The following is a 23,672-nucleotide window of genomic DNA, read 5'->3' as shown; positions in this document are numbered from 1 at the left end:
ATGTTCAATGGCATTACCATTACTGAATCCCCCACTATCAACAGCCTGAGGGTTGCCATTGACCAGAACCTGAACTGGACGAGCCATATAAATACTGTGGCTGCAAGAGCAGGTCAGAGGCTGGGAATCCTGCGGTGAGTAACTCACCTCCTGACTATCCAAAGCCTGTCCACAAGGCACAAGTCAGGAATGTGATGGAATACTCCCCTCTTGCCTGGATGAGTGCAGCTCCAACAACATTCAAGAAGCTTGGCACCATCCAGGACAAAGCAGCCCTCTTGATTGGCACCACATCCACAAACATTCACTCCCTCCGCCACTGATGCACTGTAGCAGCAGTGTGTACCATCTACAAGATGCACTGCAGGAATTCACCAAGGCTCCTTCAACAGCACCTTCCAAACCCATGACCATTACCATCGAGAAGGACAAGGGCAGCAGATTGATGGGAACACCATCACCTGGAAGATCCCCTCCAAGTCACTCACCGTCCTGGCTTGGAAATATATTGCTGTTCCTTCCCTGTCACTGGGTTAAAATCCTGGAACTCCCTCCCTAACAGCACTGTGGGTGTACCTACACTACATGGACTGCAGCAGTTCAGGAAGGCAGCTCACCACCACCTTCTCAAGGGCAATTAGTGATGGGCAATAAATGCTGGCCCAGCCAGCGAAGCCCACATCCCATGAATGAATAAAAAAAGTAGACCATACCACCAATCAAACCTGCTTCACCATTCATTACGATCATGGCATCTTGGGCTTCAACTCCACATTTCAGCCCGTTCCCTATATCCCTAGATTCTGTAAGAGGCCAAAAACCTGCCTATCCCAGCCTTAAATGTATTCTTTGATGAGGCATCCACAACCCAAAAATTCACAACCCTCTGAGTGAAGTAATTTCTCCTCATCTTAATCCTAAACGATCGGCTTCTTATCCTGAGACTATGACCCCTCATTTTAGATTTCCCCACCAGTGGAACGAATCTCTCAGCATCTACTCAAGCCCTTTCAGGATCTTGTCTGACTCAATGAAATCGCCTCTCATTCTTCTAAACTCGAGAGAATAGAGACCCAATTTACTCAGCCTCTCATCACAGGACAACCCCCTCATCCCAGGGACCAATCTTGTGAATCTTCACTTTAACCACCTCCAATGCAAATATACCTTCCCTTAAATACAGAGATTAAAATTGTACATAGTATTCCAGATGTGGTCTCACCAAAACCCTGTACAATTATAGCAAGACTTATCTATTCCTATACTCCAATCCCCTTGCAATAAAGGCCAAGATACCAATTGCCTTCCTCATTGCTTGCTGGACCTGCATGATCACTTTCTGCATTCCTTGTAGGAGCACAGCCAAATCTCTCTGAACATCAAAATTTACAAGTTTCACACCTTTCAAAAAATATTCTGCTTTTCTATTCTTACGATCAAAATGAATAACTTTACACTTCCCCACATTATACTCCATCTGTCACCTTTGTTTCCCATTCACCTAACCTGTCTATATCTCTTTGTAGCTTCTCTGTGACCTCCTCAAAGCTTAATATCATCATCACCAGAAAACTTAGATACATTACATTGCCTCTTCATCTAATTCGTTAATATAGCTTTTAACAAGTTGAGGCCCCAGCACTGACACTTGCAGCATTCAATTAGTCACAGCCTGTCAACTTGGAAATGCACCGTTCATGTTCACTCTTTGCTTGCTGTCCATAAACCAATCCTCTATCCATGCTAATATATTACCCAACTCCATGAGCTTTCTGATCAATCTGTTATGTGGCAGCTTATCGAATGCCTTTTGGAAACCTAGGTATACTACTTCTATTGATTCCCCTTTATCTACCCTACTAGAATATCCTCAAAAAAACTCTAATAAATTTGTCAAACAGAACTTCTATTTTGTAAAACCACATTGACTTGTTTTAATCACACGATACATATCTAGATGTTTTGTTAAGATTTGCTTACTAATAGATTCCAGAAATTTCCAAATGACTGATGTTAGGATAACTAGCCTGTAGTTCCTTGTTTTCTCTCTCCCTCCTTTCTTGAAAAGTGAAATTACACTTGCTCACTTCCAATCTCATGGAACTATTCCTGAATCTAAGGAATTTTGGAAAATCATAGCAAGCACATCCACAATCTCTGCAGTTCCTCTATTAGAACCCTAGGATGTAGACCATCAGGTCACAAAGGATTTGTCAGATTTTAGTCCCTTAAGTTTATCCTATGCATTTTCTCTGCTGATAATAATGCCTTAAATTCTTCATTCTTTTTAGCCCTCAGGTTACTCTCTATTTCTGGTATGCAACTTGTATCTTCTACTGTGAAGTCAAACACAAAATATTTGTTCAACACCTGCCAGTTCCTCATTTCCCATGATGATTTCTCTTGCCTCTGTTTCTAAGGGACCAACGCTTACTTTAGCTATTCTCTTTCTTTTTATATACCTATAAAAGATCATACAATTTGTTTTTATATTTCTGGCTAGTTTACTCTTAGATTCTATTTTGGGCCCTTATTATCAGCTTTTTGGTGGCACTTTGTTGGTTTCTAAACACTCCCAATCCTCAGACTTGCTAATTCTCCATGAAACATTCTAGGCCTTTTTTTTCAACCCAATACCATCCTTAACTTTCTGATGGATCTCTCTTGCTGAACTTTTGTTTTTCAATGGAATGTATTTTTATTAAACATTTTGAATTGTTTCTTTAAATATTTCCCCCGATATATTTGCTGCTCTGGGCCATTGGCAGAAGCAGAATTGTACTCGAACACAATTTATAACCTAATGACCCGAAGTATCCCCCACTCCACCATTACCGTCAAGCCAGGGGATTAACCTTGGTTCAATGAAGAGTGCAGGAGGGCATGCCAGGAGCAGCACCAGGCATACGTAAAAATGAGGAGTCAAACTGGTGAAGCTACAAAACAGGGATATTTGCGTGCCAAACAACATAAGCATCAAGGGATAGACAGAGCTAAGCAATCCCATAATCAATGAATCAAATCTAAGTTCTACAGTCCTGCCACATCCAGTCGTGAATGTTGGTGGACAATTAAAGAACTCACTGGAGGAGGTGACTCCACAAATATCCCCATCCTCAATGATGGAGAAGCCCAGTACAGTAGTGCAAAAGATAAGGCTGAAGCATTTGCTACAATCTACAGCCAGAAGCGTCGAGTGGATGATCCATCTCGGCCTCCTCCAGAGGTCCAAAGCATCACAGATGCCAGTCTTCAGCCAATTTGATTCACTTCATGTGTTATCAAGAAATGGCTGAAGGCACTGGATACTGCAAAGTCTATGGACCCTGACAACATTCCGGCAATAGTACTGAAGACTTGTGCTCCAGAATTTGCCGCACCCCTAGCCAAGCTGTTCTAGTACAGCTACAACACTGGATTTACCCAAATTTGTGGAAAATTGCCCAAGTATGTCCTGCACACAAAAACAGGACAAATCCAACCTGGCCAATTACTGCCCCATCAATCTACTCTCCATCATCAGTACAGTGATGGAAGGGGTCAACAACATTGCTATCAAGTGGCACTTGCTTAGCAATAACCTGCTCACTGATGCCAGGGCCACTCAGCTCCTGACCTCATTATAGTCTTGGTTCAAACATGGACAAAAGAGCTGAACTGCCGAGGTGAGGTGAGAGTGTCTGACCTTGACATCAAGGCAGCATTTGACCGAGTGTGGCATCAAGGAGCCCTTGCAAAACTGGAATCAATGGAAATCAGAGAGAAAACTCTGTTGGTTGGAGTCATACCTAACACAAAGAAAGATGGTTGTGGCTGTTGGAGGTCAGTCATCTCAGCTACAGGGCATCATTGCAGGAGTTCCTCAGGGTAGTGTCCTCGGCCCAACCATCTTCAGCTGTTTCATCAATGGCCTTCCTTCCATCATAAGGTCAGAAGTGAGGATGTTCGCTGATGATTACACAATGTTCAGCACCATTCGCGACTCCTCAGCAAGACCTGGACAATATCCAAGCTTGGGCTGACAAGTGGCAAGTAACATTCACGCCACACAAGTGTCTGGCAATGACCATCTCCAACAAGAGAGAATCCAGCCATTGCCCCTTGATGTTCAATGGCATTACCATCACTGATTTGCCCACTATCAACATCCTGGGGGTTACCATTGACCAGAAACTGAACTGGACAAGCTAGATAAATACTGTGGCTACAAGAGCAGGTCAGACGCTAGGAATCCTGCAACGAATAACTCACCTCCTGACTCCCCAAAGCTTGGCCATCATCTACAAGTAACAAGTCAGGAATGTGATGGAATACTGTCCACTTGCCTGGATGAGTGCAGCTCCTACAACACTCAAGAAGCTTGACACCATCCAGGACAAAGCAGTCCACTTGATTGGCACCACATCTACAAACATTCACTCCCTCCACCACTGACACACAGTAGCAGCAGTGTGTACCATCTACAAGATGCACTGCAGGAATTCACCAAGGATCCTTAGACAGCACCTTCCAAACCCATGACAACTACCACCTAGAAGCAGCAGATAGATGGGAAAACCACCACCTGGAAGATCCCCTCCAAGTCACTCACCATCCTGACTTGGAAATATATCACCATTCCTTCACTGTCACTGGGTCAAAATCCTGGAACTTCCTCCCTAACAGCACTGTGGGTGTAACTACACCACATGGACTGCAACAGTTCAAGAAGGCAGCTCACCACCACCTTCTCAAGGGCAGCTAGGGTTGGGCAATAAATGTTGGCCCAGCCAGTGAAGCCCATATCCCATCACAGGATCACAGAATCAGAAAATCACAGCATCACAGAATCACAATGCAGAAGAGGCCCTTTGGCCCAACGAGTCTGCACACGTGAGAAACACCTGACCTATCTACGTTATCCCATTTACCACCACTTGGCCCATAGCCTTGAATGTTGTGACATGCCAAGTGCTCATCCAGGTACTTTTTAAAGGATGTGAGGCAACCTGCCCCCACCACCCTCCCAGGCAGTGCATTCTACACCATCACCACCCTCTGGGTAAAAATGTTTTTCCTCACATCCCCCTAAACCTCCTGCCCCTCACCTTGAACTTGTGTCCCCTCGTGAGTAACCTTTCAACTAAGGAGAACAGCTGCTCCCTATCCACCCTGTCCATGCCCCTCACAATCTTGTACGCCTCGATCAGGTCGCTCCTCAATCTTCTCTGCTCCAATGAAAACAACCCAAGTCTATCCAACCTCTCTTCATAACTTAAATGTTTCATCCCAGGCAACATCCTGGTGAATCTCCTCTACACCCCCTCCAGTGCAATCACATCCTTCCTATAATGTGGCGACCAGAACTGCACGCACTACTCCAGCTGTGGCCTCACCAAGGTTCTATACAACTCCAACATGATCTCCCTACTTTTGTAATCTATGTCTCGGTTGATAAAGGCAAGTGTCCCATATGCCTTTTACACCACCCCACTAACATGCTCCTCCGCCTTCAGAGATCTATGGACACACAGGCCAAGGTCCCTTTGTTCCTCACAACTTCCTAGTTCCATGCCATTCATTGAATACTTCCTTGTCAAATTACCCCTTCCAAAGTGTATCACCTCACACTTTTCAGGGTTAAATTCCATCTGCCACGTATCTGCCCATTTGACTACCCCGTCTATATCTTCCTGTAGCCCAAGACATTCAACCTCACTGTTAACCACCCGTCTAATCTTGGTGTCATCCGCAAACTTACTAATTCTACCCCCCACATGGTCATCTATGTCATTTATATCAATGACGAATAATAGGGACCCAGCACAGATCACTGTGGTACGCCACTGGACACTGGCTTCCAGTCACTAAAGCATCCTTCTGTCATCACACTCTGTCTCCTACAAGCAAGCCAATTTTGAGTCCACCATATCAAATTACCCTGTATCACATGTGCATTTGCCTTCTTTATAAGACTCAGATGTGGGACCGTGTCAAAGGCTTTGCTGAAATCCATATAAACTACATCAACCACACTACCCTCATCTACACACCTGGTCACCTCCTCAAAAGATTCAATCAAATTTGTTAGGCATGACCTCCCTCTGACAAAGCCATGCTGACTATCCCTGATCAAACCTTGCCTCTCCAAGTGGAGATAGATTCTCTCCTTCCAGAATTTTCTCCAATAGTTTCCCTACCACTGACATGAGACTCAGTGGTCTGTAGTTCCCTGGCTTATCTCTACACCCTTCTTAAATAGTGGAACCACATTAGCTGTTCTCCAGTCCTCTGGCACCTCCCCTGTGGCCAGAGAGGAATTAAAAATTTGGGTCAGAGCCCCTGCAATCTCCTCTCTTGCCTCCCTCAGCAGTCTGGGACACAAATCATCTGGACCTGGAGATTTGTCCACTTTTAAGCCTGCCAACACCTCCAATACCTTGTCACTCTCTATATCAATTTGCTCAAGTACCTCGCAGCCTCTCTCCCCAAGTTCGATATCTTCATCATCATTCCTTTGGATGAAGACGGATGAGAAATAGTCGTTCAACACTCTAGCGATGTCCTCTGGCTCTACCCATAGATTGCCCCCTTGGTCCCCAATTGGGCCCTACTCTTTCCCTGGTTATCCTCTTCCCATTGATATACTTACAGAATATCTTGGGATTTTCGCTACTTTTACCAGCCAGAGCTTTCTCATATCCCCTCTCTACTCTCCTAATGGCTTTAAGCTCCACCCTGCACTTTCTGTGCTCAATTAATCCACTGATTTGCTCCCCCTGTACCTGTCAAAAGCCTCTCTTTTCTTTCTCATCTTATCCTGAATATCCCTGGTCATCTCTGGGCTTGTTACTCCTTCCTATCACCCTAGAGGGAAGATGTTGAGCCCGTACCCTCCCCATTTCTTTTTTGAACAACCCCCCCCTGCTCCTTTGTAGATTTCCCCACAAGTAGCTGTTCCCGGTCTACCTTAGCCAGATCCTGCCTTATTTTACTAAAATCCACTCTTCTCCAATCCAAAACATTTTTATGCAACTTGTCTATTTCTTTGACCATAACAAGCTTAAATTGTACCATGTTGTGGTTGCTATCACTAAAATGCTCCCCCACCAGCACCTCAGCCACCTGTCCGGCTTCATTCCCCAGAATTAGGTCCAGCACTGCACCATCCCTTGTTGGATCCTCGAAATATTGACCTAAAAAGTTCTCCTGTACACATTTCAAGAAATCCACTCCATCCAAACCCTTAACACTATGTCTATCCCAATTAATGTTGGGACTGTTGAAGTCACCTAATATAATTACCCTATAATTATTGTTTTTACACACCTCCACGAATTGTGCACATATTCGCTCCTCAATTTCCCACTGACTATCTGAGGGTCTATAATAAACACCTAACAATGTGGCTGCCCCTTTTTAATTCCTAAGCTCTACCAACAAAACTTCATTCGATGCCCCCTCCAAGATATCATCTCTCCTTACTGCAGTAACTGACTCCTTAACTAATAATGCAATGCCTCCTCCTCTTTTACCCCCTCCCTTGTCTTGCCCGAAGATTCTATATCCCGGAATGTTAAGCTGCCAATCCTGCCCCCGCCCCCTCAACCATGTCTCAGTGATGGCTACTATATCACAATTCCACGTGTCAATCCTCACCCTTAACTCATCTGTTTTGCGTGTAATACTCCTGGCTTTAAGTAGAGGCCATTCAGCCTTGCCTTACTCCCTTGAAACCTATTGCAGCTGTACTCCTTCTGACTTGATTGTTTTACTGTATTATGATGTGTCCCTATTCTGCTAACATACTGTGTCCCTTCCCCCTGCTGAATTAGTTTAAACTCCTCCCAACAGCACTAGCAAACCTGCCCGCAAGGATGTTAGTCCCACTTTGGATCAGATGTAGACCGTCCCACTTGTACAGGTCCCACCTACTCCAGAAACAGTCCCAGTGATCCAGGAATCTAAAACCCTCCCTCCTGCACCAGCTCTTAAGCCACATATTCATCTGTGCTACTCTCCTATTTCTGATCTCACTAGCACATGGTACTGGGAGTAATCCAGTTTTAAACAACCTGAAAGTTCTTCCTTTTTTGTCTACTGCCTAACTCCCTGAATTCTTGATGCAAGACCTCATCCCTATTTCTGCCTATGTCATTGGTAACAACATGTACCATGATCCCAGCCTTATCAGCCTCCCCCTTCAGGATGCCCTGCAGCCGTTCAGTGACATCCTGGACCCTAGCACCAGCGAGGCAACACACCATCCTGGAGTCAAGTTGATGGCCACAGTAGCGCCTGTCTGTTCCCCTGACTATAGAATCCCCTATTACTATTGCTCTTATTCCCCTCCTGTACAGACAGGCTGCTTGTGGTGCCAGAAGCTTGGCTCTGTCTGCACTCCCTGAAGGAACCAGCATCCTCATCAGCCTCCAAAATGGAATTCTGATTTGTGAGCGGGAGCCCAGGGGGCTCCTGATCTACCTGTCTGTTTCCCTTCGACTGCCTGTTGGTCACCCATTCCCTTCCTTCCTCAAGTCCCTTCAGCTGCAGTGTGACCACCTTTCTAAACATGCTATCCACAATGCTCTCAGACTCGCGGATGCTCCATAGTGTCCCCAGCCGCTGTTCTAGCTCTGAAACCTGAGCTTCCAGGAGCTGCAGCTGGATACGCTTGCTGCACACATGCTGGTCCCAGGCACTGGAAATGTTCCCAGCTTCCCACATGGAGCACGAAGAGCATGCCACAGCTTGAGCTCCCCTGCCATGACTTATCCCTTTAAATTAAACCATGAATGAATGAAAAAAATATTTACCGCCATATGTTTTAGTCTATTTACTCAATTAACCTGAGCCAGTTCTTCCTTCATACCTATGTAATTGGCTTTGTTTAAGTCCTTGTTTGTGATTGGGGTATGTCATTTTCAAACCTAACATGAAACTCAATGGTATTATGATCACTATTTCCCAGCAGACATTACTAATTAGCCCTGCCTCATTTTACAATACTGGACCTAAGACAGCTTTATCCCCAGTTGGTTCCACTATATATTGCTCCAGGAAACTGTCAAGAAAACATTCTACAAATTCATCTTCTAGTCCACCATTACCAATTTGATTGTCCAAGTCTGTATGAAGATTAAAGTCTCCCAGAAATATTACATTGCTTTTGTTAAAAGCTACAATAATTTCTTGTTTAATGTTCTATCCAATGACATTACTACTGTTAGGGGGTCTATAAACTACTCCCACAAGCCTTTCCTGAGTCTTGCTATTCTTAATTTCCGCCCATACTGATTCTACTTCATGATCTTGAGACCAGATCCTTTCTCACTAAAGCCTTTATGTCATCCTTTACTATCAGGGTTCCCCTCCTCCTTTACCATTCTGTGTCTTTCTAAAATATTGTGCACCCTGGAATATGTCACAGAATCACAGAATTTTAATGGCACAGAAGGAGGCCTTTCGGCCCTTTACATCTGCACTGGCTCGGCAAACGAGCATTATTACCTAGTGCCATTGTCCTGCCTTTTCCCCGCAACCCTGCACATTGCTTCTATTCAAATAATCATCTAATGCCCTCCTGAATGCTTCGGTTGAACCTGCCTCCACCACACTTCGAGGCAGCGCATTCCAGACCTGAACCCCTCGTTGTGTGAAAAAGTCTTTCTCATGTCACATTTGCTTCTTTTGAAAATCACTTTAAATCTGTGCCCTCTCCTTATTGATCCTTTTATGAGCAGGAAAAGCTTCTCCCTATCTACTCTGTCCAGCTCCCTTGTTTCCCAATCTTGATCACCTTGTCACCTTGTAATGGCGATTAAATCTAAACTATTTATCTCTATTTGTGCCATTATTCCATCTATCCTTTTGCAGAGTCTTTGTGCATTCAGATAACAAACCTTTAATTTCATTTTTTAACTACTATTCCATTCATTGACCTTATTTGCTGATTAATATTAAACTCTCTGTCCCAATCTCACTTTACTTATCTTTACATGTATCACTACACTGTTCCATTGCTTCAGCCTTACTCTTTGGTTTCTAAATCTCTCCTCACCCAAGCTCTTCTCCCCTTTGCCTTTCTCTTTCAACATTTCAAAGGGACCATTCCATCCACAATACCCCAGTCCACTGCAAGCCACCCCACAATGCCTCCCTTTTCAATGGCACCTTTCTATGCAAGTGCAGGAGATACAACATTTGTCCTTTGGTCTCCTCACTTCTCACTATCCAAGGCTCCAAACATTTCTTCCAAGTGAAACAGCACCTACTTGTATTTCTTTCAATTTCGTATATCATATTTGCTGCTCACAATCTGGGTCTCTTCCAAATTGGGCAGATGAAATACAGACTGGGTGATCACTTTGCGGAACACGTCCATTCAGCACTCAAGCATGACCCTGAGCTTCCTGTTACTTGTCATTTCAATTCTCTACCTTGCTCTCACCCTGACCTTTCAGCCCTTGCCCTACTACAGTGCTCCAATGAAACTCAATACAAGCTCAAGGAACAGCACATCTCATCTTTCAACTTGACTCCTTACAGCCTTCTGGACTCAACATTGAGTTCAACAATTTTAGAACATAACCTCTGCTTTGTTTTGTGGATTTTTGCTGATTCAGTTTTTTCTCTCATTTCTTTCTTAATCCTTTTACTTTGCATATGTCAGGCTGCCATCCTGCTATTCACACTCATGGAGTCACATATTGCATTTCTTTACTTGTCCCAATATCACTTCCTTTAGCCATGCACCATGAAACCCTTTGCCATTTAACGTCTCCTGTCTTCCACCCTATCCCAACCCTTCCATTTTGTTAATTTTCCGTCCTCACGACTCTTTCATTTTTCACCCTCCGCACCAGCCCCGCCACTTTCATTTGCTCAAAACCTGTTAGACTTCAGTTCTACTGAAAGATCACAGACCTGAAATATAAACTCTGTATTTCTCTCCAAAGATGCTGTCTGACCTGCTGAGTATGTCTGGCATTGCCTGTTCCTAATTCACATTACCAGAATTGTCATAACTCACTGGGGGTAGTGCGCTGTAATACCAAGCCCCACTGTTCCCTGAGCTGTGACAAATGTGAAGAGTTTGACCAAAGCACCAGATTGCCCCAATTCTACCTAACTGTTTAATTTAGGTTACCAGAATACGAGCACCAGATTTGTAAGCTTAATTCGTAAATAACTGTTTATTGAACAAACTATCATTAAGTGGTCTGAATTTCTAACACTATAACTTAAACTCTACCCCCTCCTTAAACACACACATGCGCGCACACACAGGCACATAAGAAATCTAGAGTACAGGATTCGATGGGTTGAATTTGATCGATGTCTTCCAAATTCCTTTCAGTTCTTGTTGATGGCGCAAGGTAGCCTTCCAGCGCTTTCAGTGTTTAGTTCACTGGTTGAGAACTTGCTTTTCAATATCTCTAACAGTGATTTTCCCCTTTTTCTTTTTACAGGGGCTTCCTCAGAGAGAAAGTAGATTGTAGAGGAGTGAGGATAAGAGATTTTAGATGCTTTCTCTTTGAAGGCCAGGAACTTTCTGCAGTAGGATTACTGGAATCTTCCACACACAGGAGAAAGAGGTTTTAGGTCTTGTTCCTTTTAGGCTAGGAGCTATTCCACACTGCTCTCACACAAAACCTGGTCACCTGGTCAGGATCCAATTAAAATGCTGCTGTCAGGCAGCTCCCTTGGTCCAGGGCTCCTTTCCAGCACTAACCTGTCTTTCATAGCACACTCTGTTCCAGGGCTGCAACATTGTAAATATCTCTCATCCTGCTCCAGTGGACATGTCCTTCAAACTGCAGTCATTGCAATTCCAAACACAAAGTCCAACAGAAAATAAAAGATATGTTCTTTACAAAAGTCCAACAGGAATAAAAAGATATGTTCCTTACATGCCTCCACACTTAAAAAGAGATAAACGCCATTTAAAAATGCATATCATCACAAGGTATGTGACACATGGACAACAAAACACAAGACTTACTTTCATTCATCCTTGATACAATCCTCCTTATACAATCTTCAGCATTTCTTACTCCTTTAACTTATTTTAGCACTTTACAGCCGGAAAAATGCATTTGCAATTATTATTAACATTAACATTATCTTTCCCAGCAATGTAAACAACCTTTACATTGAATGGTTGAAACAATAGATTTCATCTAAACAGTTTCTCATTTTGAGTTTTAAACTTTTCAATGAACGACAGCAGATTATGGTCAATGTAGATTACTGTTTCTTTGTTATCATGTCGGACATAAACTTCGAAGTGTTGAATAGACAACAACAATGCTAGAATTTGTTTTTCTACTGTAGAGTACTTCCTCTGATATTAATTTAGTTTCTTGGAAAAGTACCCCACCGGCTTTTCTATCCCTACAAATTCCCTTATACTTCCTAAGTAACCTTATTAGATTTTCCCTTGGTCCCCCCTCTAAATATGAGAACACAGAGCCTAACTGTCCCAGTACTGTCACATTGGCTCGTCCAATTGTAGGAGGTTCACTCTGTGCACTGTCTACTTCTCCTTCTGCTTTACTCTTGCTGTCTCTGTCATCTTCCACTATCCTTACCACCTGGCACACTTGCTCTGTCTTATCATCTTCTCTGCAATGATATTGCTTCAACATATTTATGTGATATAACTGTTTCTTGTTCTTATACTCAGGAGTATCTATAGATAAGTCACTTTACTAACTCTCCTAATGATCCTGTAAGGACCATTGAATTTCCCTTTCAGGTTGATCCTGCAAAAGTAATAATACCAATACTTCATCTCTTGCTTGGCACATTCAGGTTGTAGCGTGTTTGTCTGCCCATTCTTTCATTTTGGCTTGGGAAGTTTTTAAGTGCTCTCATGCTACTTTACATGCTCCTGTGTGTGTTTCTAGAAACATGGACACATAATCCAACATGGAGGATGCGTCTTTCAGAACTTTAGGAACTTTTCCTTAATCATTTTTAATGGATCTCTTATTTCATGACCATAGGTCAATTCGAAAGGTCTAAATCCAGTAGATTCATTCAGAAAATCTCTGGTAGCAAATAGTAAGAAATCTAATCCTTTGGGTATTCATGGCAATAGGTCTCAATCATGGTTTGGAGAGCCTGATAGTATCTCTCTAAATCTCCCTGTGTCTGTGGGTGATAAGCGATAGACTTCAATTGTTTGATACCCAAACTGCTGCTTATGTTCTGGAACATTTTAGACATGAAATTAGAACCTTGGTCAGATTGTATTTCAATTGGTAGGCCATAACAAGTGAAAAACTGAGTTAACTTTTCCACTACCACCTTAGCTGTAATTGTCCTTCAAGGAATAGCTTCTGGAAATGGGGCTGTCATAGCCATGATTGTCGGGATATACTGATGTCCTGCTTTCGTTTTGGGTAATGGTCCTACACAATCTATTATTATCTGACTAAATGATTCTTCAAAAACTGGCATGGATATTAAAGGTGCTGGTTTTATTACATGTTGAGGTTTACCTGCTACCTGACATGTATGACATGTTTTATAAAATTGCACTACGTCCTTATGAAGTCTTGGCCAGGTAAAAAACCTGTTTAGCGATGCTTGGTTTTTCCGCATTCCTGCATGTCCTGCCATAGGGATTTCATGTGCTAGTTGCAATATCTCCTTATGATATTTGGGCAGTACCACTATCTGGTGAACAACTGTTCATTCTTCATCCACAGGTCTGTGAGGGTGTCTCCACTTCCTCATCAGAACTCTGTTTGTAAGGTAATAGTACTCTGGAACTCCTTCCGCCTCAGCTTCATTGTGAGCTGACTGTGTTAACTTGTTTAACTCTGGAACTGCTTTCAGAGCCTCGATTAATGAAGACCTGCCAAATGCTTCCATTGAATTATCCTCATCCTTAAAGAAAGTTTTGGCGACTCTAACATCTGCTCATGGCATTCCTGTCATGAATAGATATTAATGTGTATAATGTTATTTTAAATCATTTTTAAATCGGACTTTAGATAGGGTCTGTGTCTATGTGTGTGTCTGTGTGTGGCTTAATTGGATTGAAGTCAGCTAGTCTGGGTGCTTTGATATTTAGTGGTTTGAGATGTTAATTAGATAAACGTAAGGCTAGAAGGTAAAGAGTGCAGTTGCATTTGTTGAATAAGCCATTCAAACGAAGGGAGTAAAATCTTGTACCTAGCTAGGAGACACCAAGCAATGTGTTTATATTACTAATAACATTGGTGGAATGAAAGGATTATTTATAGGAGAGGTAAAATTTAAAATATCTAGTAATACAATGGAAAATTTACATTCAAAGGGAAAGCTACGTATATAAACCGAGAGGTGTTCGTGTGTGCGAGGCAGAGGCATATAAGATCTAAATAGCCTGTAAGCCCTACAAGTATGTCTGAAAAGGAACCAAATTACAAGGGACCTCATTTTGAATTCATAAGGTCAAATGTGTTTTGGTTATTGGTTATTGTTGCTTTGGTGAAAATCTACCTGGGAGTGATTAATTTGGGGACTTGTTTAAAAGTTATTATGGTAGTAATTTGTAGGCATGTGTGCGTGTTTAATTTCTTGTTAAATTAATAAATGTTTAATTTAATTTTATATTAAAAAAACCTTTTGTGGATTGCTGGTTTTATTCCTGAATTCAGAGCTGCATCTCAAACATACCAATTGAAAATATAGGTTTTGACAGTTGTTCGTTTCCCTCTGGGATTTAAACAACTTAGTCATTACCAACTGCTGTGTCATAACAATTACTTTGACCTCTGGTGATGGACTTGGTTTAGCCATTGTTCTGGTCACCACACACGATGGAAAAATACCAGGAACTTGTCCTTGTAACTGTTCCATCTCTTTAGCCTCTCTCAGACTTTCTGTAATTATGGGAAAAGCTATATCCTTCACTCCTGACAAATCATTCCCCAGGAGTAAATCAACTCCATTCACGGGTAATTTCTTAACCACTCCTACAACCACAATCCAGACAACAAATCACACTCCAATTGCACTTTGTACAATGGAACCAGGATATACACTCCACTTATCCCATTTACCAATACTTTAGCTTTCATTGAACTCTCCGGAGGGAAAACTAGGCCCATCTCCTGTAAAAGAGATTGAGCAGCTACTAAGTCCCTTAAAATAGTTATGGATTTAGCTGCATCATTTAATGAAAAAGGAGTTATCTTTCCTTTGGACAAAAACCCTTTATATCTCTCATCTCCCTTATTTATTTCACCTGCATTCACAGTAGTGTTTACCTCCAGACCCTTATTTGTAGTTAAACCTACAATTTGATCCATGGTATTTTCTTTTTGAGTTCCCTTTTTGGACTGACTTTTATAAAGTCCAATAAGTCCCATGGGCTTCCTATGCAACTTCCAGCATTCTGAATGAATGTGTCCCACTTCATTACAATGGAAACACATAGGCCTTCGAGTTTCACCTCCACCCTCAGTACCTTCCTTCCTGATCTGGGGAGGAGACCTCAAGGTATTCTCAGCTATCCGTTCTTGACCCTGGCCACTGGCCTTTCTTTCACTCTCCCACTTTCTATCCTTTTCAAATTTATGGGGGTGATGGGAAAAAGATTTAGTTTTATGGATCAGCTCATAAACATCAGCCATTTTTTGCTGCTTGTCTAGCAGTTGCAACCCTTTGGTCTTTAACATGGGTTCTTATTACAGAAGGTGGGGAGTTTTTAAATTCTTCCAAAAGAACAGTCTCTCTGAGAACTTCATAGGTAGTTTCAACTCCTAATGCTCGTATCCACTTGTCAAAACTACTTTGCTTAATCCTTTCAAATTCAACATAGGTTTGCCCAGGCTGTTTCCTTAAATTTCAAAACATTTGTCTGTATGCTTCAGGGACCAACTCATATGCACTCAAAATGGGCCTTTTTCACCACATCATAATCCCTAGATAACTCCTCTGACAGTGAAGCATAAATTTCCTGTGCTCTACCTGCATGGGCAATGTCCATTGACCATTCATGTTTAGCTATCTTCTCAAATGAAATAAAGAATGCTTCAACATCTCTTTCCTCAAATTTTTGAAGAGCTTGCACAAATTTAAACAGCTCCCCACTGCGTCCTGATCTGGAAATAAGTCCTGTCTCACCTACTGTTGTCTCTTTTCAACTTCCAGCATTCTAAGCTGGAATTCTCTTAGTTTTTCCCTTTCCTCCTTTTCTAATTCCCTTTCCTGTTTTCTTTCTCTCTCCTGCCTTTATGCCTGTTCCATCTGGAATGTTCTTTCTCTCTCTGCTGCTCTAGTTCCATTTTTTTTATTTGCAACTGAATTTAAACTCATTCCAATCAACCACCCCTTGGAGAACTCGATCTCTCAGGTATTCCTTCCAATTTCAAATGTTGTGCCATCTCTTCGATCATCTCTGCCTTCCTAGCTTTGGCAGGCAATCCTACTCTTAATTTACTTGCCAATTCAATTAACCAAGCTTTTGTAAAAGCATCGAGGACATGTCTTCCACTTGCAGGGAAGCTTTAGAACTTCCCAGTGCCATCGTATTGTTGACAGTACAAACCTGGTGTTTATTTTTAGCTTTTTACCTATTAAATCTACACCCAAACCGTTGTCATCTTTTTATTCCAAACTATCCTGGACCCAAGCCCCTGAGCTTTGTCATGACTTACTGGGGGTAGCGCGCTGTAATACCAAGCCCCACTGTTCCCTGAGCTGTAACAAATGTGAAAAGTTTGACCAAACCACCAGATTGTCCCAATTCTACTAACTGTTTAATTTAGGTTAACAGAATACGAGCACCAGGTTTGTAAATTTAATAGGTAAATAACAACCTGTCGTTAACCAGTGGCAAAAGAAAAAAATATGTACTAACTTCTAACACTATAACTTAAGCTCTACCCCTTCTTAATTCCCTGCATGCATGTGTGTACGCTCTCACACTCTCATACTCTCACCTGGTCAGGAGCCAATTAAAATGCTGCTGTCAGGCAGCTCCCTTGACCCAGGACTCCTTCCAGCACCATCCTGTCTTTCATGGCACACTCTGTTCCAGGACTGCAACATTGTAAATATCTCTCATCCTGCTCCAGTGGACATGTCCTTCAAACTGCAGCCATTACAATTCCAATCCATGGTCCAACAGAAAATAAAAAGATATGTTCTTTACAACAGTCCAACAGAAATAAAGAGATATGTTCCTTGCAGAATCCACTGTATTTTGCTTTTGTAATCTAAGAGTTTATTGTTAGCAATAAGATTGGCTACTGCATCCATTTTCTATGGCAATCAATCCAATAGATTCCAACACAACACAGCTTGTATCATTGGGGTGAAATCTCTGATGAGATAAATGAAGCCTGGAGTGTGCTTTATTTATTTTATTCACATTTCTTATGCTAAGAGGTTTAAAAGGAATGTACTGCCCCTCCTCTAGAACTCAGTTGTTAGAATTCGGTGGCCATACCTTCAGCTTCTTAGGCCACAAGTTCTCAAATTGCTTCCCAAATCCATGTCCACCTTTACCAGAACTCCATGTTTGGAATTCCGTCACTGCAACAGTACCGAAATGACGCTTAAAGTTACAAATGACATCCTATGCGACTGTCACAAAGGTGAACTACTCCTTCTCGTTCTTCTACACCTGTCTGCAGTCTTTGAAATGATTGACTATGCTCTCCAATCCCTCTGCACTGCCATCCAGCTGGGGGAGACTGTACTTGTTTGGTTCTGTTCTTACCTATCTAATCATAGGCAGAGTATCGCTTACAATGGCTTCTTTTGTTGCCCCCCACAATGTTTCCTCCAGTTTCCCCAAAGGATTTATCCTTGGTCCCTCTTATTTCTCCATACCAAGATAGCCTATTTTCATCTCCATAACATTGCCCAACTCCATCTTCATCTCAGCTGATCTGCTGCTGAAACTCTCATCCATGCTTTTGTTACATTTAGACATGACTATTCCAATGCAATCCTGGTTGGCCTCTCACATTTTTCCTTCCGTAAGCTTGAAGTCACCCCTAATGTTAAACTCTCTGTCCCTTTCAGTCCCACTCTGTTAGCCTACAATGTTCCATTGCTTCAATCTTTGCATTGGTAGGCTTGCTGACCTACATTGGCTCCTGGTCATGCAACACCTCAATTTTAAAATTCTCAATTTTTTTCATCCATGGCCTCACCCCTCCCTATCTCTGTAATCCGCTCCAGCCACACAACCCTTCAAAATATCTGTGCTCCTCTAATTCTGGCCTATTGGGCATCCCCAATGTTAATTGCTCCACCATTGGTGGCTGTCCTTCAGTTGCCAAGGCCTTAAGTTCTGGTATATCCATCCTACACCCATTCACCTCTCCATCTCGCTTCCTTCCTTTAAAACACTCCTTCAAACTTACCTCTTTGACCAAGCTTTTGGCCATCTGCCCTAATATTGCCTTTTGTCATTCAGTGTTTTGCTTTTATAATTTTGCTTTATAACTCTCCATTGAAGAGCCTTGGGGTGTTTTATTACTTAAAGATGCTAAATAAATATACATTACTATTGTTGTTCCCACCCTAAACTTCTGCCTAACTCCCTTCTCTCTACATTAAAATGACCCTTAAAAGCTACCTGTTTGACCCAACATTTGGTTACCTATCCTAATATCTCCTTACGTGGGTCTGTGTCAAATTTTATTTGACAACGTTCTTCTGAAATGGCATATTTTACTATATTAAATGCACTGTATAAATGCAGGTTGCTGTTGTAATGGTACAAATCAACATAGCACCTGACCCTGTTAACTTCTCAATGAGCGGGTAGTTTAGAATTGTGGACTCACCAACAGAAAATTCCAATTCAGTAGTAAGCATGATATGAACTGTGATAAAGCTACTAATCTTTTTTTCCACTCTCCTTCTAAAAATACGACCATTTTGAATATACTTCTGGGAGTCAACAAGGTGAGGGATGTGTTGAAGGTAATTTGAATTGTTGTAGATTGTATTAGATCTACTCTTGGAGTTAAGGATCACAAGCAATCAACCATATCAATCATATGGTTGATTGTACAATAAACCACATTGCTTTTATCTGGAATCCAATAAATAAATGTGGTATTAATTTACTAGTGATGGTGATAAAAATATATCCCATCGAAAGACTGGATATTCACATCAATATTCTAAGATACTCTAGTGATTAATAGTCTGCTAGTATGTGTTATTCACTGTGGCCAGATTAGCAAAATACCAATGACCATCTCATAGTGGCAGTCAAATCTACTGGCATCAAAAAAGGAGACTAAGATGAATTAATTATTACAATTCATTCACCAGTTAGCTATGTAACAGTTACACTCTATTTCCATTTTCATGCTGACTACATGTAGGCTGTTTTGTGTCTGCCTCATTCCTCATGGGCTGGGTTTTACTGTGTAGATGAATTGGGAGCTGAAGGGGTGACAGGTGGGTGGGATTGGGGTGATGCTGTATGAGAAACTTGGAAATAAGTGCAGTGAGTCTGCCATCTCATTATCATTTTACTTCCAGATTCCCTGTCCAATCAGCATCAGTAAGTGTGAAGCTCATGCAGATGATGCAATTCTGACCTGAGGACTTAAAGAAACACTGCAAGCAAGCAAGTTGAAGCAGTTTGGAGTTATCAAAGAAAGCTACAGAACTTTGCTATGGAGTCTAGATGGGCAAGAGTTGTGTCCCACTTCATTGATGCCTCCTTAGGGGTTGCAAGGGCCTGAAGGGAGATACGTTGTGGTAGTGGCGGAAGAGAGAAGCCTGCAACTGAAACGAAGTAGGCTTGGAGGTTGCAGAGGAGGTTGGCAGCAGGAGTGTGGTGCTACACTCCTAAATCAAATGCAGAAAGTGATTCAATGACCTCAGTAGGACAGAAATGAGGGGAATGGCGCATTACCTTATATCCTATTGTGCATATCACTCAATTCCCCCCACACTGCTTTCTCATATCTACTCCAATACATCACACCTCATACCAATGTACCTTGTAAGTGCGTTCAGCCCTCTCTGTTTACACACTTATACATGTTCCCATCTACCCTCCATCATTCACACAAATCCTTATGCAATGCCATACCTAATCCTCCCTGTCTCACCCTCAACAATCCATCCAGCAGGTGATCGTATCCCACTATTCTCATTTTTTTAAGAATTGTTCTTTCATGGGATGTAGACGTTGTTGGCAAGGCTAGCATTTATTGCCCATCCTGAATTGCCCTTGAACTGTATGGCTTGCCCAGGCATTTCAGCAACAACCACATTGCTGTTGGTCTGGAGTCACCAGACCAGGTAAGAGCAGCAGATTTCCTTCCCTAAAGGGCATTAGTTAACGAGATAGGTTTTCAATGACAAAAAAAAATGGTTAGTGAGACAAGCTTTTTTTCAAATTCCAGGTTGCTAATTAAATTCCATCACCTGCCATGGTGGGATTTGAACCCTTGTCCCCAGAGTATTAGTCTAGATCTCTGAATGATAAAACCCAGTGACATCACCATCTCTCCTTTCATTCAAAGCTCTCTCTCTCCTTGCAGGAGATGAGAGCAGAGAACATAAGGGAGAGGACTAGAAGTGGCCCTTGTTCTGCCTGTCAATTAACATCTACAGAGAAGACGCTGGAGATCTGAAAAGTCAGCAAAATCATGATGTAAATACTCAGTCATGTTGACTTGATGTCAACAGTTACTGCAGTATGATCATGTGCATAACAATAACTTCGGGCACTCATTCGTGTTTTTTAACTCTCCCACAGAACCTTCACATCTCCAGCAAGGGGTGAAGCAGATTGCCCACAATGACAGCAACTCCTTAGAGGAGCTCACTCCTTCTATTCACTATATTCACTATTCACCAGCTCAGGTACTTGCATTTCCGTTAGCGAGATAGTTGGGTTTTCACATGGGTGACTACACTTTACAGGTGAGCACAAGTCAGGAGTGTGGCGGAATACGTTCCATTTGCCTGGATGAGTGCAGGTCCAATAACACTCAAGGAGATTGACACCATCCAGGACAAAGCAGCCCGCTTGATTGGCACCTCATCCACCACCTTCAACATTCACTCCCTCCACCACAGATGAACAGTAGCAGCAGTGTGTGCCATCTACAAGTTGCACTGCAGCAACTCACCAACTCCTTAGACAGTGCCTTCCAAACCCACAAATGCTACCATTTAGAAGGACAAGGGCAGCAGATGCATGGGAACATCACCACCAGGAAGTTCCCTTCCAAGTCGTACACCATCCTGACTTGGAAATATATCACCGTTCCTTCACTATTGCTAGATCAAAATCCTGGAACTCCCTTCCTAACAGCATTGTGGGTGTACCTACACCACATGGACTGCAGCGGTTCAAGAAGGCAGCTCACCACCTTCTCAAGGGCAATTACGGATGACTAATAAATGCTGGCCTAGCTAGCGATGCCCACATCCTTGAATGAAAAAAGGATGGTTGAGACAAGGTCAGCAGTGGATAGTCTGCATTGGAGGGATCAGGACTCTGAGTTTTTCATAGCTGAATGCAGATACTGTATCTTTGGGATTACCGACTGTGAGATCCTATAAATGACTCTGGCAGATCCCTTGAAGGGTTGTGGTAACTTTCACAGCCATTCATAAAGCATGGCTACCAAGTCCAGTTGGCAAGGGTCTTGTTGCAGCAGGTTTCAAATATGTCATCAGTTGAGTAATACTGAGCCTCCTGAGATACCGGTGACCTGAGATGTCAAGGGAGCTTATCCTCTGCCTATAGACCCTGGATGTTGGGAATGGTTTTCTGCAAGCTTCACCTCAAAAATAATCCCTTCTTCCCTGTGGATCTGCACGTCTATGAGCAGTGGGCTGTTGTTCTGGTACTGCTGCTGCTGTTATTTTGTTCTACTGCTGGTCATCTAGATCCTCATCCGAGGTCCAAACTAAACCAGCATAAGTGGCACCCATGCTGACCAGAGCTTCAAAGTACGGATCAATCCTTCAAAGTGTAGATGAGACTCCAAAGTATGTAAAGGACAATGAACAAAATTTTTCACATACTTGGTAAGAAAGGGGTGCTCAGACACCAGATTATACCTGAGTGAGATGCAAGTTGAGTGAAGAGTTTGGAATTTCTGGTAAGGTTTTCTTAACTTTAAATTTAGATTTAGAGTTAGGCTCTTATTTTCAAACATTGTTTGTTGAATAGCCTAGTTAAACAGGGAGCTGCCTGAAGTGGCAGTTATCTGTCAATCAGCTGAAAGTGGTTGCTCTCAATAGGTGTTAATTACAGTATCAGGAAGCTGAGCTAGCTAGTCAATCATCAGAAACTTTTTCAGAGTCAGGTATAGATTGATTAAAGAGTTGGGAATTTGGTTCCGGTGAGAACTCAGTGCACTTTTTAAACTTTATTTCAGTCTCTCATTGTTGGTGAGTTACCTTCCTTGTCTCCAAGCCAGGTGAGTGCAAAGTTCTATTACTTTAATTGTGTAACTTATTAACTAATTGACTAATTAAATAAATAAGGTTGGACAGAAATGGCAGGGCTGGCAGAGTGCCATGACTGCAACATGTGGGAATCTGTGGAATGCACTGCAATCCCAGAAACCCATATCTACAGAAAGTATCTGCAGTCAGGCAATTTTGGCCGTGGTGCAGACATTGCAGAGCATTAGGAAGGGTAAGAGTTACCTGGACCCTTTGTTCCAGAAGGCAGCCACTGCACTTAGTTTAGGCAGAATCTTAGAGTTGGTCAACGGTCAGCGACAGGAGGGTGTGACCGCGAGTCAGACAGCTAAGGGGATACAGCATGTAGATGGAGGAGTCTTACTCCCTGCGTGGATGTGGAGAAGGACTACAAGGTGGATGAGCAGACTGGCCATGGCACCATGGTGAAGGATGCCATTCAAATGGGGAAAGTGAAGAGGATTGTGGTAGAGATAGGAAACAGTATAGTAAGAGGGACAGATACTGTACTAGGCTACTCAACTAACAATGCTTGGAAGTAATTAAGCAATTATCCAAATATAGAATGGGATAGGAATAGTGCAAAGGAACAAGAGGGATGAGAGTTCCTGGAATGTGTTGATAATTTTCTACAGTACTATGTTTCCAGTCCACTGAGAGGACAGGCATTTTTGGACCTGATTCTGGGGCATGAGTTGGCCCAAGTGTATGAAATATCAGTGCAAGAGCCTTAAGGGGACAGTGACCATTGTATCATAAGGTTTAGGTCAATCATGGAAAAGGACAGAGAACAATCCAGAACAGGGATAATTAATTGGGGGAAAGCCAACTTCAGTGGGATGAGAATGCATCTGAGTCGAGTTAGTTGGAATCAAATGTTGGCAGAAAAGACAGTGGCTAAACAAGGGGCCACCTTGAAAGAAAAAGTATTGCGGGCATTGTCAAGGTATATCCCCTTGAAGGGGAAAGGTGGACAAATAAATCCAGAGCACCCTGGATAATGAAAGAGATAGAGGTGAAGATGAAAAGGAAGAAGTGTGTGTACCACAGATGTCAGGTAGAAAATACAATGGAGAATCAGGCTGAATATAGAAGGACCAGAGGGGAAGTGAAGAAATTAATAAGAAAAGCAAGGAGAGAGCATGAAAAGAGGCTGGCAGCAAACATAAAAGGGAATCCCAAGGTCTTCCACAAGAATGTAAATAATAAAAGGGTGGTAAAAGAAAGAATGGGGTCAATTAGGAACAAAAAAGGATACTTTCATG

This window comes from Carcharodon carcharias, chromosome 18 (genome assembly GCF_017639515.1).
Source record: "Carcharodon carcharias isolate sCarCar2 chromosome 18, sCarCar2.pri, whole genome shotgun sequence".
NCBI lineage: Eukaryota > Metazoa > Chordata > Chondrichthyes > Lamniformes > Lamnidae > Carcharodon > Carcharodon carcharias.
This window is presented reverse-complemented; position numbering follows the sequence as displayed.